The sequence below is a fragment of the Octopus sinensis genome, linkage group LG25 (assembly GCF_006345805.1).
Source record: "Octopus sinensis linkage group LG25, ASM634580v1, whole genome shotgun sequence".
NCBI lineage: Eukaryota > Metazoa > Mollusca > Cephalopoda > Octopoda > Octopodidae > Octopus > Octopus sinensis.
The window spans coordinates 379,655-397,154 of record NC_043021.1 but is presented as its reverse complement, the minus strand read 5'-3'; the positions used below and the strand labels follow the sequence as shown (position 1 = coordinate 397,154).

At 35.8% G+C, this 17,500-nt stretch overlaps 1 protein-coding gene across 1 annotated transcript in view; it reads right to left on the bottom strand.

The window, feature by feature from the left end:
- The window catches only part of LOC115224295, a 64,391-nt gene that overhangs the window by 45,678 nt on the left and 1,213 nt on the right, over positions 1–17,500 (bottom strand). The window lies entirely within an intron of this gene.

The window sequence follows — 17,500 nt, the reverse complement described above, 5'->3', positions numbered from 1 at the left end:
CATCACCATCACCGCTACCGCTTCACTGCGACCCCTTCCGCAATCATTAAAGACAGTCGTGTGCTTCATCTAAATAATACTTTAATTGTATTTAAATAAAGAAATGCTTTCAGTCGAAGTGGTGGTGGTGGTGGTGGTGGTGGTGGCAGCAATAATGTTGAAGGTAGTGAGAGAGGGTGTTGGTGGTGGTGGAGATCGTGGTAGTAGTGGTGATATTAGTGATGGTGTTGGTTGTAGCATTCGCGATAGTGGTGATATTGGAAGTGGTTGTTGTAATGGTGTTGATGTTGGTGTTGGTGGTGTTGGTGGTGGTTGTTGGTGGTGTTGATGGCTCAACCCGTTAGCATTCATGTTACTCCGTCCAATTTATAATCTTTATTTACATCTTCAATATTAATCCTGCATTATCTTGAGTTATCGATGAATCGTTTGCTTACATTTAGAATGACATTTCAGAGTAGGTATGTGAGGCCTGATCTGGCCACTTTGAACACAAAATGGGTGGAATATTTGGGCCTGATATGGCCTGTTTAACGGGATGGTGCTTGTTGGTTTTTGTTGTTGGGAATCCCCCAGTTGAAGCGATGTTAAACTGTGTCCCTCCCGTGAATTTACTTACACCAAAAGTTCTGTCATACTTTCCTCTCGTGTGATAATCGTTCCGACGTGCCAGATCAGGAACCATCAACCTACGTTCGCTCTTCTTACTTTTTGTTTTGACATTTGTCAATGCCTTGGTAAGAAGTTCGCTTCCCAGCCATATATATATCAAGGATTGAACGGACAGAACACAAGGAAAAAAGTTAAACGAAAGCAGGGTTAGGGTTCGATTAAAGGCGGTGTTCCAGCATGGCCGCAGTCAAATGACCGAAGCAAGTGAAAGAGTAATATATATATATATATATATGTGTGTGTGTGTGTGTGTGTGTGTGTGTGTGTGTGTGTGTGTGTGTGTGTGTGTGCGTGTGTGCGTGCGTGCGTGCGTGCGTGTGTGTGTGTGTGTGTGTATGTTGTTAAACAAAACACTTAATTTCAATGTTTTAATATTTGTTTGCTTTAAGTTAATGTTTTTCACTTAGTGAAATGTAATAGCTGTAGAATATGGCAGCAATATGAAGTATTTGGTGCCGAAGAAAATAAAAAATCAGAGAAGGAAAGTGACAAAAACTTTCCTTTGTAGAAATTCATCCAACATAAATAGACGATGTCATGTTATATAATACAGTAAAATTCCAGTGGAAAAAAAAATAGCGGCATTGGTCTACAACAGCTTAGTCTTCCACAAGAAAGTCATGGACTTGCAAAAAATTGCATTAGAATTACACTGTTTTGGCGTTAGATTAATTCTAAAGTGGTACACCATTGGTATTGGCACAATTCACGGTTGTGTGAGAGCGCGCGCCTGTGTTTGTGCTTGTGTTTTTTGTTTCAAATTCGAGGCAAATGTTCAATAAAGATCGTAGAATGCAATTATTTATTATACGCGGCAGGTAATTATGCATGTGGGGAAGTTTTTGTTTCCATCCCTTTATACGGGTTTCAAGCAACTTCTTTCGTGCTTCAATAGGTTTTTCCACCAGTCAAGTCCTCACACTGCAGCCTTGTCTATTGTACATCATTTAAACACAGTGCAAGATTAGCCAATGTTTAATCTCTGAACTATGTTTAAAGACTGTCCATCCGTGGCCATTCCGTATTTTATTCAGATAGAGTATAATCTTGTAATGACACGCGTCTGTCATTTCAGACAATATAAAAGAAAAGATAATAATAATAATAATGCTGGCCAGGCCTGATTTAAACAACCTTGGATGTAGTCCACTTTTATTGAGGAGGTTTTCTCGTTCGGGTGTCCCTGGGTAAAAAGGCCTATACATCTGAGGTAGACAACTGGGTGCAGGAGTAACCAAGAGTCATAGGGTTTCACTCCATTTGTAGATTTGATGGTTGGTTGTTGACTCCTCGTTGAGTTAATCCATTCGTAGTGGACATGCATTATCTTTTTGCCCAGTTGGCTTATCCATCCATTCTGTACTCACTAATGTGCTGTTGCCTGTTTAGTCGGCGACGGCATAACCAAGAAACAGATATCAGCTGAGATTAGGATTAGGGCATTATTTGTGTGTTTGGTAAGGTAGCGAGCTGGCCGAATCGTTAGTACGCAGGGAAAAATGCTTAGCGGTTTCTCGTCCGTCTTTACATTTAAGGTGGCGAGCTAGCAGAAACGTTAGCATGCCGGCGAAATGCTCAGCAGTTTTGGTCTGTCTTTATGTTCTGAGCTCAAATTTTGTCGAGATCGACTTTGCTTTTCAGCCTTTCGAGGTTGATAAATTAAATACCAGTTGCGTACTGGGATTGATCTAATCGACTGGTCCCCTTCCCCCAAAATTTCGGGCCTTGTGCCTAGAGTAGAAAAGAATATGCAAATTCCACTGAGGTCGACTTTACCTTTCATCCATTCGGGGTCAATAAATTAAGTACTAGTTTCATACTGGGGTCGATCTAATCGACTATCCCCTCCCCAAAATTTCAGACCTTGTGCCTATAATAGAAAGGATTATTTGTGCGTTTGGTACTTTTTGTATTTTGATGTTTATTTAGCTTTTGTATTTATTGCTTTTGTACATTCATCTACTTTAATTAAGGCTGGAGTTTTTTCTTTTTATTAATTCGGTTTTATTATTATTTAATTGAGAAAGGCGACGAGCTGGCAGAAACGTTAGCACGTGCTGAGTTGAGACACCGCCGAGGTCGACTTTGCTTTTCATCGTTACGGGGTCAATAAAATAAGTTGAGTACGGAGGTCGATGTAATCGCCTACACACTTCCCCAAATTTCAGTCCTTTTTCCTGTAATAGAAAGGATTATTATCTGAGTTTGATTATTTTTTGGAATTCTATGATTTTTATTTCTGTTATGGCGATTTTTATATCAGGGATTTGTGCTGTTTATGAATACGATATAAAGAAGTTTTAGCTTACATGAACACCACAAACGTATCAATGGCTACATTATATTTAATATGTCTTTCGTTGCTGTTTAACCCCGGGTCAGCTCTCATATAGACATCTGACCAAAGACGTGACTGCTCTGTCTTTCATTCAGACTTAGTTTATACTGGACTACATTGACCAATATATCAATCCTTTTCAAGACAGAGTATGATTTGGGGGAGATTTGGTTGCTATTTCTGGCAGGTCAAGTGACTGTTGAGCTTTCATAATTAGGATACCAATGTACATGTGTTAGTGCTTTAAAGAGTGATGTCATCGTTATTCCATTAATGTCAAAACAAATTACAAAAACAAAACTAAAACAAAAATATTCTCCACTAAAAATTCCCCTATCCCACACGAAAGAGAAGTCTTCTACAAAACTATCATTCAATTAACATAAATTGCATTTAACGGAATTTCATTGTACTAAATAACGCCCAATTATGATATGGATTTTTTTTTTTATATCCTGCTCGGAAATCATGACAGAAGTTGTTCTTGGTTAACCTCTTAGATCCGATGAAGCAAACGCATTATCAAGGGCTTTCCAACCGTGATGATTCCGTTTTACTTATTTTTACTTCTGAGTAGATAACCTACAGCTACATTATTCAGTGTGTGTTAATACGGCAGAGTGTGATTTGAAGGAGATTTCATTGCTGTTTCTAGCAGATGGAGTGTAATCGTATAATCTTTATTTCTATTATGAAGAGTTTTATATCTGGATAGCAGAGGTTGAAGTCTGAAGGTGGACGAGCTGTATACTGTACTCTGCTACCTTCTTTAGAGAATATACCATAACTATATATATATTATATATAATATATATAAGGCAATTCGTTGCTAAACCCTTTATTGCTTAGTATTACTTAAATTTTCCTCGAATGAGGCTTTTACATGCCGAAGACTACTTGGTGTAATTGATAATTATTCCAAATTAATTAATTTCACCCTTCATTATTACGGATAACCATATTTTATCTCAGTAGATGACCACAGCATCTTGTTTTGGCTACACGCGGGTGGGAAGGGGCTGGTGACACAATCTTTTCATTCACACTTTGAGTTTGGTGATACTAGTTGCGGATTCTAGCTCGCTCTGATACTGAGTTGAGTTGGTGCCTTCTAGTATCTCAAAATTCAATATATAATCATTTATGATTATAGTATTCTACGCTGAAGAGAAAAGAAGTTTTGGTAAGGTAGAATTATTTAATATTTAATTCTTATGCTTTCCTAAAAACTTGATTTGGAACGTGCGTCCGTAGATAACTTAAATTGTATGATAGATTGCCGTCAATTCATTCTCTCTTGCCTGTTTGTGTCTGCCTTCCAATTGCTGTTTTTACTGAGATCTCCCTTTTTAGTAGAAGAAATAGCTATAACTCTTTGACTGCTATTTCTAAATTCGGTATGTGGTAAGGCATTCGTTGCTAAACCCTTTATTGCTTAGTATATATATATATATATATATATATATATATATAAAACTTACTTGAAAGAAGACGACGCGGGCGTTCGATCATATAATAACAATGAGTCGAAACAGGGGCAGCTGAAGAAGGGGAATGTTCTTTGTGTTGTTTGTCTTGTACTCTGTTTTTTCGTTGTTAAAAAAAGTCCGTTTCCTTGTTTTGTTTTTATGTTTTCGTTTCTCGTTGTGTTCTACGTTTATTTGTGGTGTCCTGTACCCATATATGCATGTATATATACATATAGATGTAGGTATGTACATATATGTATGTATGTATGCATATGTTTTATTTATTAAATTGTTATTATATATATATATATATATATATATATATATATATATGTACCACCACCACCACCACCATCGTCATAGTCATCCGTTTGTACACAATCTATTTGACAGTTAACTATAAAGCAGGGTCAATAAAATTAGGTTACTGGGATTGAATGTTGATGTTGTTGCAGCTGATGTGATGTGTTGGTGGCGGTTGTGGTGGTGTTGGTGATGTAATGGCGGCGGTGTTGGTGTGATTATGTGAACGACGGTGGGGGTCAGGGGTACGACTGAGTATGAGGCCGCTGGGAGAGGCAGTGATGGTGGCAGAAATTGTTATTGTGATGATGATGACAGTAATGGTGATGATGGTGGTTATGGCACTCTTATAAGTAGAGGTGGTGGTGGTAGTGCTGTCGGTGATGGTGGTTGTGATGTTCCTGGTGTCGGTGGTGATGGTGACGTTAATGTTAGTTATGATGATGATGGTGGTGTTTAGGAAGTTATTGATATTTTAAGCACAGTAAATCCTGTGATCCCCACTCTTTGGTCCTAAACTGACTTCTTCCTTCCCCAAACCTTCCCAAACCCACCTGACACACCCTAACTTATAAATCTCTATATCACTTCTACCCCGTAACCATCCGCTTCTCAACCCGTCCCTCACCACGTCAAACTTAACCCATACATCGCAACACACCACTACACACCGTATTTCACGCAAATGTAACACAACACCACACCGCCAATGCTTATCACCAATAAGATTCCAATTCACAATCGCCGCCGCATGTACTACCACCACAAAATAATATACTCAACATTGTCCCACTCCTCCAATACAGAACTGCAATCCCCCACCCCAATACCCATCGAATAAATCAATCCAACACCAAGCCATTACCAACCCACCGCCATTGCCACCTAGAACGTTAAAACTTAGTGCGCATGCACATCAGAGTCCAAGGCCAATTTGTGCCGAGCGGCTTCACTCGGCGTGCTTTAGCTTTGATACTATGGCTAAGTATCCGGATACTTATTGATCATACCTCGTATACACACCCACACCCCACACCCGCGCGCGCGCGCGATCACACATATATATCAGTATATATGTAGTTATATACATACAACATGTATATATATATATATATATATATATGTGTGTGTGCGTGTGTATGTGTGTGTGTGTATATCTATGTTCATATATATATGTGTGTATGGATATAAGCATGAACTAATGTTCATAACGCATACAGTTACATATATATTGCATTTTCGCGATGTTGTACATGGCTTGAAGTCTAAAACGTCTATTTTATCTTCAGCAAATTCCCCCATAGGAACTGAACAAATCTTTGCATGCTTTAGCATCAAACAGAAACAGCGTTGGATTTATTGAACATGCATTATTTGTCTGGAACTAAAGGTGCAATAAAATTTGAGCCTCATACGACAAACTTCAAATGTTTGAGAGCCTTAAGACATGAACAAAATTTACATACGCGTTTGTGTCATGATACGAACGTTATTATATATATATATATGTGTGTGTGTGTGTGTGTTGGTATGCGTTTGTGTATATGTGTGTGTGTGTATGTGTGTATAAATGTTAAAGAATATATATGTATAATAATACGCATTGAAGTTTGTAGTTTTTGTTAGAGTTTTTCAGTAAATCACAATGTACACACAAACACACACACATCTGTACGAGGGTAAGTCAAAAATTATATGCACTCTTGTTTCTGTAATTTATTAAAACAAAAGTTGGTGGGGGGAATTACATCAATTTTCCGGCCTCGTCTCTTTGCTTTCCGATGAACTTCCAGCGATACACAAGTTTGTTTATTACACTGGAGAAGAAGGCTTTCTTATGCTCACGCAGCCATCTATGAACTGCTTCCTGTGCTTCTTTGTCAGAAACAAATCAACGATATTGTAAAGGATGTTTGAGAAGCCGAGAGAGGAGATAGACGATAGGAGCGAGATCTGGACTGTATGCAGAGTGTTTCAGCAACTGGAAATCCGATTTGTCAGTGGTTTCGACGCTCTGGGTAGTGAGGTGTGGGCATACATTGTCGTGTAGCTATAACGCTTTATTTGAGACAAACCTCGGTGTTTGGTGCGAATTACTGGTTTGGTTGTTGGCCAGCAATTCACTGTAGCCTACATTGGTGACTGTAGAGTCTTGTTCCAGGTAATGTTCCAGTCAGGCCCTTTTGTGTCCCCCAAAACAGCTAGCAACACATTGTCTGCAGAAGATTAATTCTTAAATTTCTTTTTCGTTGGCGATTCCAGGTGTTTCCAGTCTATAATCTGTCTTTTGGATTCTGGTCTAAAGTGATGGACCCAGGTCTCATCTCCTGTAACTATTCCCTCCAAAAAACAAATAAATAAATAAATAAAACCAAAGAAACAAAAAACAAAAAAAGAAACAAAACAAAAAACAAACTTCGACTTCGTCGTTGTAGCGATGGAGTAAGTGTTGACAAATCTCTACACGATTGCATTTATTCGCTCCGGTAAACGCTTTTGGTAACCATTTCGGACAGACTTTACCGAAGCGGATCTAATTGATGATTTTCTATACAGAACCATGGCTAATTTGCAGAGAAAATGCTACCTCATCGACGGTCAATGCCTGGTTCTCTAAAAACATCTCTCGAGCTCGTTGAATCTTCACATCAGTGGTGGAGGTCCTGCTCCCTCTTCATGTTACACATTTATCCAACCATTTTAATATTTCTCGATCCACTCATACGTAGTCTGATGAACAAGTATCCGGACTGTTGCTATTGTAACGAAGCTAAAGCATGGAGAGTGAAGCCGCTTGGCACAAATTAGCCTTGGACTCTACTGTGCATGCGCACTAACTTTTTATGCTCTAGCTTACTTCCGCTGTGTACAGCAGTGCTTGGAAGAAAGGTGTGTAGCATGTGATCGTCGCATTGACCATAACAGAGAAAGTTGAGCAGAGAATCTGCATCAAATTTTGCCAAAGACTTGGCGTTACCTGCTCAGCAGTCTACGCAAAGTTTTCAAAAAGTTTCCATCGTTCTCGACACAATTATGGAAATCTTGTCCAACTGAAACCTGAGTATCTTTTTGGCCAGCTAAAAGCGGTTTGGGCACAAACTTGGCAGACACGCGTCTCATACCCAAATCTTCAGTGATAATGTTCTGAACCGAACCGTAACTAATCTGTACATCCTCTGATAACTCACGGATGGTGATTCGACGGTTTCCCCTCACAGCTGCACGCACATCTACGATGTTTTTCTCAGTTCTGCTGATTGCGAGTTTCCCAGAACGTTCGTCATTATCGATATTTTCCCCGGCATTTGGAAACGTCTGAATCACTTGTACACCTGTCTGTGGCTCCTAATCTCCCCTCCATACACTTTCTGCAACTTCGCATAGGCCTCCATGTACCACCATGACAACTTTCTCTCTCATGGTCAATACGACGATCACACGCTACATACGTTCCTTCCAAGCACTGCTGTAAATAGCAGAAGTGAGTTTGAACGTTAAAACTTAGTGTGCATGCACAGGAGAATTCAAGGCCAATTTGTGCCTAGCAGCTCCATTCTGTGTGTGTAAGCTTCGATACTGTGGTAACAGTCCGGGCACTTATTGATTAGACCTCATACACACTTCTATGCGCTAGAGCGCTGTTCCCATATTTTACCGAAAGACTGCAATGAATTTCAACTCATGACACACCTTCGGACCAGAGAAATCTGTTCTTCCTTGGTGCACGTCGACAGTGGAGTGGCCGAGTTTAATGTGTAAGGCAAGAAAGAATACTGGAGCGATTAAGGTCAAACCTAGTTTATGTAACCTGAAGAAGAGTAGCACTTTTTACCGTACGAAAGCTAAAGACAGCACAGCCAATCGAAAGAGAGTTTTGGCAAAAGTGTGTGTGTGGGTAATTTTTGACTCCCACTCACACACATACACATGTATATATATTTATATGTGTCTGTCAATCTGTTTGTGTGTGTGTATGTGTATATATATATATGTGTGTATAAAGAGCGACCCTTCGCCAGTTGTCGGTTGCGTATCTACTCCTAATTTCGAGCAACATATAACTGACGAAGGGTCATTCTTTATGTTACTTGTCGTGATTTCCATTTGTTTCTTTCATGGTTTGTATATTGAACTCATTTGCTTTCATATTTTATGCTGTTTACTGTTTGGTGTTTTGTACCCATATATATATATATATATATATATATCTATATATATATATATATATATATATATATATATATATATATATATATATAAAATGAGATAGGGGTTGAAAATTCAACCCACCATGGGATAATATATATCCAATATACTGCCAGATAGGTACCCAACAAGATTAATACATAGATGTTAAAAATTGTCAAACAATCAGTTCATCTATTGTATTATATGGGTAAAGGTAATAATATTACCGTAAATAATACTACAAAATTAGAGAATGGAGAAACATACTTAAATCAATAAAACATCAACTATCCGATGATACCCAATCAATACTTTAATACACCATTACATATGAGTAAAGGCATTCTACAAAATGAGATATACAGTAATAGTAAAAAGATAAAGAGATATAAGTAAAAAATTTCAAATATAATATGCAATTAAATCAAAACTGACAGCTGTTTCGGCAGTGAGGGCAGTCATACCTCATTTAACCTATAAGCCATAAAGGCAGGTATAAATGAGGCATTAACAAGGATGCCCCACGGCCTCTTCAGAGAATTAAATTAAATTTGTTATAATTGTGAAAAATATTATATAACCATATACATATAAATATAAAAATATAAAAATGTAAAATATAAAAACTTATACATCATAATGCTACACTTATATAATATAATACTCATTGGTACAATAAAGGAAGGTAAACAGAACAAAATAAAACAAAATATATATCAGTGTATATATTAATATTAATAAGTACCGATATTATACATATTTGGCTAATAGTTTTTTTTAAAAAAAACTAACACATAGGGAGATGAAAAATAATAATTAAAACCATGGTTCAGTTCATAAAATTCTAAAGCTATAAAAGTTAATAAAAATTACTATTAATATTAATAATAATAATAATAATAATAATAATAATAATAATAGATACAGTTAAGTTTGCACCAAGTCCATCCTTTCAAGATCGAAATAACTATGAGTTTAGAAATGCTGACCACTAGGTAAAGAAAATTTAGATTAATTCGATTGGCTATTGGTTTGAAATTTAAATCACAAAAGAAAATTATACGGTTGGTTAGTCAAGGAACGCCAATATTCACACACGCATCTACAGATCAATCGCACATACACACATAGTTATATGTATATACATACACTTATACACATACATAATCACAAGCAACAACTAGCACATAGATAAACAAAAAGGGAAGCAACTATGCTACCATTTAGTCCTTCAAAATTATAACTGTGCCTCAAATAACGAAAAAGAACCACCCATGCATTTGATAAAATATTTAATTTAAATATAAATATATTTTTAAATATCAGTATGTTACTAAGTCAGATAATTATTTCATGGGTAACTTAAAATTTATAACACCGGTTTGTTGCATAGTAAACATACGGTTGTTAGATTTATCGTAAGTTTGTTATGATTCCAAGTACGCTAAATTATAAAATATAAAATATATATTAATTTATATATTATAAATAAATCACTTATTTACTTAATAAATTTAATGCCATAATATACCAGTTTAGGCATTAAAAAATAGAAGGGGAAGTACTAATGTAAACGCTTATGAGAACATCACAGAAATTTTAAAAAATTTATATTATAAATACTTAAGATAAAATGTGATAAGATAAATAAGAAGGAATAAATACGAAGGAATAAATACGGTTATACACATATTATAAGTACAAACCAGTATATATGTATTCATATATTATTAAAATTAAATAAAAATAAATGATAGATATGTATGTATAAAACCACCCTAGTATAAGTAAATAAGTAAAAAATAAATAGATAACAAATTAGATGACTTGATATGTATGTAAACATCTACACTTAAACAGGCAAATAAATAAATAATTAGAAGACTAAATGCAGAGATTGATAACATTACAATAAAATAAAAAATAAATAAAGTGAATATATATGTTATATTGTTGAAAGTAAATATGTATGGAAGGATAATTTAAAGTACAGATCCAGAGGACTATAGATGATGTTTTATTGATTTAAGTATGTTTCTCCATTCTCTAATTTTGTAATATATATATATAATATATATATATATAATATATATATATATATATATATATATATATATATATATGTATATATGTATATATGTATATATATATATATATATGTGTGTGTGTATATATATATATGTATGTATATATATTTACATACACCAAGCTGTTTGAGAATGTTGACTGATGATTACTTTTAACTGTACTGTGTGTGTGTAACTTTGGAGTGAATTACGAACCATCCAAGAAAACGATATGAATTTGCATTTCATTATTTGCAAATTAAACTGTCACAAGTAATGGCGGGGTGTGGGTGGTGTGTGGAAACTGTGATGTTTAGTTTCCTTAGTGACCATCTGGTCAAAAGATGGTGGAAAATCTGTAAAACAATATCGAATTCAAAACAAAACGCAAAACAACAACAAAAACAAGACACCCAAATAAACAAAACAAAAACAAAACAGCCAAATAAACAAACAAAAACCCCCAATAAAATCAGATACATTTTTAATTAAATACTTCCTTACAAATTCACAGTTGTGTCGTATGTTTTTTTTTAAGGAAAAAACTAAATGCTTTAACTACCATCTTATTAAAGTCACTATTTACTGCTTAGAGGACGACTTGTGGACCTTCGTTTTGACTGAGTCATTTGTAAATATCGCTGTTATTTTTGGCAAATCTTTAGGAATTAACTCGGTCAGATGCTTATTGCACAATACTTCGACTTGAGAAACTTCATTGAAGAGAACTGCAATTCCCAGCAGGGAGGTGTGAATTACAACTGGGATGAGACACACTTCAATTTTATTTAGCATCTATCTTTAGTATCTATTTTTAGAACTTGTTCTTAGAACTTAGTTGCCAACTAGGATTTATAGGACATCGTTCGACAGAGGTTTTTCTGTAATTGGATTAATTCCATTTCAACAGCAATTCATTTTACTAACAGAGTTTTGAAAATTGACCAACCATCAGCAACCATGAATGAATTTCCGAAAAAAGCAAAACGGAGCTTCGACTTAAATCATTAAACCTGTTTATGAAATTATCAGGTCTTTCTTGTAATTTATGTTTGTATTCTTCCAGTTTGTGGTCTTTTATTTCAATATCAGGAATGGATTTATTCTTACATTGAGATTGATAACGGGACTCAAGTTTCTTCAAAATATGTCTCTTTGAAAACTTTCTTATTTTATTCTGAAAGATGAAAATTAAAACTCGAAACAACGTTATCTTTGCTTGGAGATCCAAGTTAAGAGTTCTTTGATTATTTATTACATCATAAAGGAACATCAGATCTTGCATCCATTCATCATTTCCTTGTTGGCAATAGGATCTTTATCTTTAAGAAAAGTAGTTACAGACTGAAATAGATCCACAAACTAATTTAAAGCAATGGACAAGGACATAAATGAGTTCGTATCCAACACCGAATTCTTTAATAAAATTTTGAAATGTGCGATGTGTCTTTCCATTTAAATGTAAGAACTTAATATCAAGGACAGATATTTTATCTTTACACTTAAAATTCAATGAACAGAGAACCTCTGAAAAGCAAGGAGCACTTTCATAAGTGCAATAAATTTTGTATTTTTCCTCACATTTTAGGCGATTCATTCCTTACAATACTGACGAGTTTATTTTGTGGAACATCTTCAAGTGTCAAGGTTCTGTGAAGCACATTTTGAATTCATTCACCATCAGTTGTTTCGTTTAATGTTTCTACGTTCAACATCTGTACTCCTTCCTCCACCACCAACATAAAAGTTTACCTCCTTTGATACACACACAGTACATACTTAGATAAGTAGATCTCTGTCTGTCTGTCTGTCTGTTGCTCTGTCTGTCTCTCTGTCCGTCAGTCATTCTGTTTTTCTTTCTATATTAATATTATTTACAGTAGGATATAATTTCATTGTTGGTGTCAAAAGCTTGAACTTCCCAATTGCGTTGGCTATCTTAAATACATAACAGGTCATTACTAAAGTTTAAGGATTTTCTTGCCAATGTCACCTCGGACGAGTGCGAAGGTCATAGTTTTGCTACCGACAATTTACTTGACACGTATTTCATTTCGCCATTGCGGATGTCGACAGCCTAATGCAAAGTTCGGAACTTTTACCGTTTCTTTAGTACGAAAATCTCAACATCAGCAAGAAGATAACTTTTATTTTGGTAGTGCTGCATCAGTTGATGGAACTTGTTATCAGTGCTGTTTCGACAAAGAAAAAACAAAACAAAAACAAAACAAAACAAATATAAGAAAAACAAAAATAAAAACTCCCCCAAACAAACAAAAACACAAAAGACCCGGTTATTTTAGATTTAACTGAATTAGCATTTTAACAGGAAGTTTTCAATTACCGTCACATGTTGAAAAACGGAACTCTACACCTAAGAGCAGGAAGAATAGAATTGGCGTAAATCTTTCGATACTTGACTAAGTTTCAGATAAAATTATATTTTTGCCGAGTTGAAGAGCCACTTCCAGCATTCTTTTCTTTTCCGCTTCTTTTCTGATTTGTGAAAACTTTCGGTGATATCCCGGTTATTTAGATTTTATCATTACGAACAACAACCGTCTACAATAAAAGAAAAAAATACCAGAACTTAAATCCAATTTCTGCAAATACTGAATTTCCTCACTACTTTTGCTCTGTTCCCAACCTATTCACACATTTTATGACGATTTCATGGTTTTCTGTCTACTATGCTGCTGTTGCTATCATCTGTTTAACTAGTGACATTACGTCACTCCTGACTCAAATTAAAAAGAAATGAAACACTTTTTCACTTAAGCATTATCTGCGGAATTTATCATCTGCAGAACGAATGTTTATCAACAGTTAAGATATTAAATTTTATCTTCAGTGAGCCAAGCGGTCAACATCTCTCTCGTCATCAAAGCCTATTCGTTGGCATAATATTCCAACCGGGAGATACTTAATGTTTTTGAAATCTCCCTGCATTTATTTATCTTCCAAAAACCAAAAGGACAAGATTTCTCACTTTGACTCCTTCCCCTCTTTGCAACTGCCCCCTTTACAGCGCGATAAGCTAAAAGCCTATCAGTCTCATCTGTATTGGATGTTCTTTGGTGTAAAAAGAGATAATTTCCTTTATCTCTCCTCTTTTCCATTTTTTTATGCTGGAACATCAGCTGGTTCACTATAGATAACTCAGGCTGTTACCCCGTAGCAATCACAAGATCGATCCAGCCACCTGACACTGGTATGGGCATTCAAGTGAACCAAAAGTTTTGCTATATCCAATATTTCCCTCGAATAAGCGGCTCGCTAATTGGAATGTTTATTTCCCCCGGGTTTGTCAAACAAACAAATGTCAGTAACTTCGAACACCGCAGCCCTTATGACTTTTGCTGTGGACCCAAAGTGAGCTCTTTCCATTTTTCTTTAGACCGATTCTTCATAATCCTGCTCAATGTTGCCGTTATGTCTTTCCATGAAGATCGAACTCACACCCCTCTAATATCTGGTTAGAATGCTCTACCTTTAAGCTGAAGTAACAGAGTGACTCAAGGTGCGAGAGTTTCCTACTTTGGTACTTATGAAACTAGTCACAGGTCGAAGGCTTGTGAGTTTATATAGCTGTTGATAAATAAATGAATGTATTTCCCTATGAAATGTTCCAGAAGGAATTATAATAATGTCACGTGGGTAATTAAAAAAGTTTGCCCCGTTATGTTGTTCAATAAGCAAATACATAGATAAATAAGAAAAGAAATAGAGAGAAAAAAAGAAGTGACACACACGTGCACACACAAGCACACACACGCACGCACGCACACACACACACACCCACAAACCTCACAAAATTCGTACACATTCCCACCTAGAAAAGCAAGTTTATTTTTGCACTATGCACTTAAAAACAACGGAAGACTCCTTTCTAATAAAAAATTTCTTTGAAAATTCATGAATCCTCACTCCCCGCCTACTTGAAAACAATGGGAGAAGCCTTGAAGTTAAAAGAAAAAATTAGAAATCGGCGAACATCATTTCGGGACTCACTTCCTTTTTCAAACAATAGTAAAATAAGAAAAAAATTATCATTACGCCCCACCCCCAATCCTAAAATTTCGGTTTTTACAGAAAAGCGAATAAAAGAGAAGGGAGAGAGAGAGAGAGAGAGAGAGAGAGAAGAGAGAGAGAGAGAGAAGGAGAGCGAGAGAGTGTGTGTTGTAACTAATAGATAGAAATAGATTGATGGTGCTAGACAGTGAGAGTTGAGTTATTTCCTGTAGCAAGTTATATGTTTTTATTATATATAAATAAGACTCCGCCGGTTACGACGACGAGGGTCCCAGCTGATACGATCAACGGAACAGCTTGCTCGTGAAATTAACGTGCAAATGGCTGAGCATTCCACAGACACGTGTACCCTTAACGTAGTTCTCGGGGATAATCAGCGTGACACAGAGAGTGACAAGGCTGACCCTTTGAAATACAAGTACAACTCATATTTGCCAGCTGAGTGGACTGGAGCAACGTGAAATAAAGTGTCTTGCTCAAGGACACAACGCGTCGCCGGGAATCGAACTCACAACCTTACGATCATGAGCCGAATGCCCTAACCACTAAGCACGCGCCCCCACTATTATATATATATATATATATATATATATATATAATATAATATATATATTATATATATATATAATATTATATATATATATATATATATATATATATATATATATAATATATATATATATATATATATATATAATATATATATATCTATTATATATAATATATATAATATATATATATATATTACTCTTTTCTCTTTTACTCTTTTACTTGTTTCAGTCATTTTGACTGCGGCCATGCTGGAGCACCACTTTTTAGTACTTATTCTATCGGTCTCTTTTTGCCGAACGCTAAGTGACGGGGACCTAAACACACCAGCATCGGTTGTCAAGCAATGCTAGGGGGACAAACACAAACACAACAAACACACAACATATACATATATATACATATAACGACAGGCTTCTTTCAGTTTCCGTCTACCAAATCCACTCACAAGGCATTGGTCGGCCCGGGGCTATAGCAGAAGACACTTGCCCAAGATGCCACGCAGTGGGATGAACCCGCAAACCGTGTGGTTGGTTAGCAAGCTACTTACCACACAGCCACTCCTGCGCCTATATATATATATATATTATATATATATATAACATTATTGGTGAATTGAGAAATGGAGCTGAACGCAGATTGAACAGAAGTCGTTTTATTTTCATTCTACACGTGTTTCGAAAGGCACAAATTACCAAAATCCGATTGAATAATGGGACCATATTGTGTCTTTCTCTTCAGGAAGAGAAAAGGAAATCCGTTGGAAAAACCAAAAACAGAACAGAGGCAGAGCAAAAACAAATCGAACTGTGCTCCTAAGAGCCCATGGCGAGCACAGTTCGATTTGTTTTTTGCTCTGCCTCTGTTCTGTTTTTGTTTTTCCAACGGATTTCCTTTTTCTTCCTGAAGAGAAAGACACAATATGGTCCATTATTCAATCGGATTTGGTAATTTGTGCCTTTCGAAACACGTGTAGAATGAAATAAAACGACTTCTGTTCAATCTGCGTTCAGTCCATTTCTCAATTCACCAATAATTTTTAATTTCAATTATCCGCACCAACGCACGGTTGCAACGCCAGATGGTGTACCTCCAACCGTGGTGTTCACTGCTGTGATTTTTTTATAAGGTATCGGTTAAACTTTTTGATTAATCTACTACAAGATTATCATCTTTCTATTTACATAATATATATATATTATATATATATATATTATATATATATATATAGATATATATATATATATATATATATATATATTATGATACAAAATGGGAAAGACGCAAAACATCCAGATAGACGATACAAAGATTACAAAGACGGGTCATTCGGAGATTTCTTTCCTCAGTCGAATTCCAGATAATCTTTGCAATTTCTGCTGGTTAAATAAAATGAGACAACAAAGCCAAAGCTGAGTAGAATTTTCAGGACATTTATAAAAAGAAAGTTAGTATTACAACTGTATCTGGGATATTACGGATCTCCTTACATCAGAGATAATGTGAGATGGTTACAAAGAGGGAAATAGTAGAGTTCAATACAAGGAGTTATTTTGGGAAAGGATGGAAACAAGAAGTATAAAGGGAAATAAGAGAATAAAAGTAAAAATAAAAAAAAATATATGTAGGATGTCTTAGTTGCAGTTCCATTATCCAAGGAAAGTGGTGTGTAGAATGGGTAGAAATGCTTCTTATCCATGGTCTGTAAATTCCGATAGCAGTTCATATTTCGTCATTATAAATAGAAAGTGTGGAGACGTAAATTCCATGTGTTGTCACCTTGGGTCCTCTGGATACTAATACCTCGCACACACACACACACACAACACACACACACACACACACACACACACACACACACATCTCGTCAGTTGTTCATATAT